This window comes from Lepidochelys olivacea (assembly GCF_965140295.1).
Source record: "Lepidochelys olivacea isolate rLepOli2 genome assembly, chromosome: 1".
In the NCBI taxonomy this organism is placed as follows: domain Eukaryota; kingdom Metazoa; phylum Chordata; order Testudines; family Cheloniidae; genus Lepidochelys; species Lepidochelys olivacea.
Window position 1 is genome coordinate 84408598 of NC_140411.1, and position 3318 is coordinate 84411915.

General features: G+C 45.1%; 1 long non-coding RNA gene across 1 annotated transcript; it reads right to left on the bottom strand.

Annotated features, from left to right (window-relative positions):
- Positions 1-369: 369 nt before the first annotated feature.
- LOC311515172 lies at positions 370-1796 on the bottom strand. Its single transcript, XR_014710072.1, has 3 exons — positions 1717-1796; positions 1492-1601; positions 370-451 (listed from the first exon to the last, which is right to left on the bottom strand). It is a non-coding gene; the product is annotated as an uncharacterized lncRNA (long non-coding RNA).
- Positions 1797-3318: the final 1522 nt, after the last annotated feature.

The following is a 3318-nucleotide window of genomic DNA, read 5'->3' on the forward strand; positions in this document are numbered from 1 at the left end:
CTTTTTGATTAAATGGAATCTGTCTAGTCCGGTCTCTAGGTAGACAAGGACACTGATCAGGAAACTGCTACACAGTGTGGTAGCTGTGGTGCAGGAGCCAGGGAAAATAGGCCACCCCTTAAGGGAGCTGTAAAGTACTATTATTGTTTTTTATCATTTTTCTCTGTAATTAAGGACACTTTTTTTATTCCCACTGAAGTTGATGGGGGCTTTGCAGGAAATCTGCTTACGTTCTGCAGAAATTCACAGGAAGGAAATGGGGCGTTAGGAAAAGTTCATTCATCTCCTTGGTTGTTTTTTTTTATTTTGTACCTTCTATTAATTGTGGCATAGTAACAGCTTACCCTTGAAAACAAAGAATAATTTATCCATGCACTGGTTGGTTTGAGGGAAGTCACCAGATCAGGTTCAGGATACCATCCATTGATTTCTCCAACTCTTTGACTTCAGCCTAAAACTCAGAAAGAAATCCTCCTTAACACTCACACAGAGAACAGAATTCATGGGAGCCATTTTGGACTCCACCACAGCCAGGACCTACCTGCCCCAAGACAGACCCTTACAGAAACAACCATGCACCATGATAAGAACATGCCTGAGTCTGCTGCAGCATATGTGTCACATAAAAAGCCAGATGTCACCATCACTATATGCAGAGCTAGCTGAAGTCTGTGTACCTGCTAAACAAATACCATGTCGGCATGTCAGTGCAAGTTCCCTCTGAGGTTCTCTTGTCATTGAAATGGTGGAAGGATCCCAATCAAGAGTGCAGGGGTGTATCATTCTCCTAACCTTTTCCCAGCAAGAAGTTAGTGACGGATGCACCCTTCTTATGATGGGGGGCACATGCTTATGATGCCCCCAGGTGCAAGGTCTATGGATCTGCATCGAGAATTGACAGCACATAAGTGTATTAAATCTCACAGCAATACACTGATCCTACATTGCATTTCTGCCAGACAAATCATGACTGACAACATAATGACCATGTTTTATATAAACAGACAGGGAGGAGTCCAGTCTCCTCCCTCCCCCACCTCCCATGCCAGGATGCAGTTCGATTCTGGAATTGGTGCATCAGCCAGTGAGTCTTCCCCCATAGTACTATACTCTCAGGGCTGCAAAATGTCCTAGCAGATCATTTAGGCCAGTGGCTCTCAAACTTTTGTACTGGTGACCCCTTTCACATAGCAAGCCTCTGAGTGCGACCCCCCTTATAAATTAAAAACACTTTTTTATATATTTAACACCATTATAAATGCTGGAGGCAAAGTGGGATTTGGGGTGGAGGTTGACAGCTCGCGACCCCCCATATAATAACCTTGTGACCCCCGAGGGGTCCTGACCCCCAGTTTGAGAACCCCTGATTTAGGCAGGCAATTCTCTATGGACTACAGGTGGGCAATCAAAGATTCCGTTATCCAAAACATCTTTCAGGAGTGAAATCAACCATCAATAGGCCTGTTTGCAAGAGACACTAACAAGAAATACCTCCAGTTCTGCCTGAGGGGAGGTTAAGCCCAGGATTCCTGTCAGATGCATTCCTCACTCCACAGTCTCCAGGGATGATGTACGTTTACTCTCCCATCACTCTCATCTGTCTTAAGAGATATAAGACAGGATTTGGTGACTATCATCATGATAACACCCACGTGGCCAAGACAGCTTGGTATCCAGATTTGATGGTTTTTTCAGGTTGCACTCTAGAACCCTTACCTCTTAATATCTCAGGACAATGAAAATATCCAGATCCAGTTTCCTTACATCTGACAGCATGGGCACTGGATGGATGACAGACATAGAAAGATCCTGCTCTCTGCACATCCAGAACAAAACAGAAAGGATTCCATCAGACTAGCACATGCTGCCAAGTGTAAGAGATTTCTTAGTTGGGCTGAGCAACACTGACTCCCAAATTCCACCTATTCTGTTTTTCTGCTGACGTGAAAATGCTCAGGACTGTCCATTAGCTCAGTTCAAGTTCACTTGTTAGCCAACTCAGAACATCACCCTTCCCCCTCGCCCCATCTGAGGCTACAGTTCCTCAACCACCACCTGACTGTGGCTAGGTTTCTAAAGTGTCTTACACGTTTTTTTGCCCCCAGTCAGGGAGCCCACCTCCTTCTTGGGACCAAATGTGGTCCTACTAGGTTTAATGGGACCCCCATTTGAGCCCAATAGCAGACTGCTCATTACTTATCCATTAAATTACAAGTACTCATGGCAGGCTTTCCATACACAGTATTCCATAAGGTCTGCAATGGATGGGGGTACCTTGGATTTATGTAGTGGCATTATGATATTTTCTGTTTTATTATCTCTCTCTTTCCCAATGATTTCTACCATTCTGTTAGCTTTTTTTGACTGCTGCTTCACATTGAGCAGTTGTTTCAGAGAACTATCCATACTAACTCGGATATCTTTCTTGATAACAGTTAACTTAGACTGTTGCGGTTCAATGACAAGACAGCACAGAGCTTTAAGCAAGCAAGCAAGCTGGTCTGCTAACAGGCTTCTGCCTGTCAGCTTTCCACCCTCTCCTTTATTCTTTTCTCTCCCCCCGTGCATTACATTCTCCAACAGATAAAAGGAATACACTGGCTTTGTTTAGCATTCTTATTTACCAATTTCTATCTACCGCATTCCTTGCTCTCGGGCCTTGAGCCCAGTCCTGGGAGGCTTCCCACGGTTCATATCATCTGGGCGAGATTCCAAGGTTCATGCCCTTGAGAAGAGCTGTGTGTGCACAGCTCCTGCACAACACTCCGGGTGTGCCCTGAATGTTGCCAAGCGCATGAACCCTGTATGAATCCTACATTAGACCCCATCATTTTGTATGTATAGTTGGGACTGTTTTCTAATGTGCATTACTTTGTATTTATCAACATTGAATTTCTGCACACACCTGCTCCAGTCTGGAAGCACTATTGGCCACAGCAGACATGCAGATATCCCTCTTCTCCTCAGAAGGACCTAGCAAAAAAAGAGGTTCCAAGGATTATAGGCATAGTCCTCCTGTTGCTTTGTCTCTGGGTCTGGGCCCTTCAAGACACCAAGGAACCACAAAATAGGGATTTTGACGGGCCAACTGAGGGTCGACATACCAGTGTCCAGACTCGAACCCCTTCACCCTCACAAGTCATCTGTTCCACTTTTGCAGTGCTTTGTTTGGGATTGCTTTGGACCAGTGGGTCTTGAGCACTGTGGAAATCGGATAGTATCCTGTTTGCTTCTACTCCTCCATCCCCAGCCTCTCCAGAGACCATTCTCATGAGAAATTCCTTATCCAGGAAGCTCAATTGCTCCTTCACTCAGGAG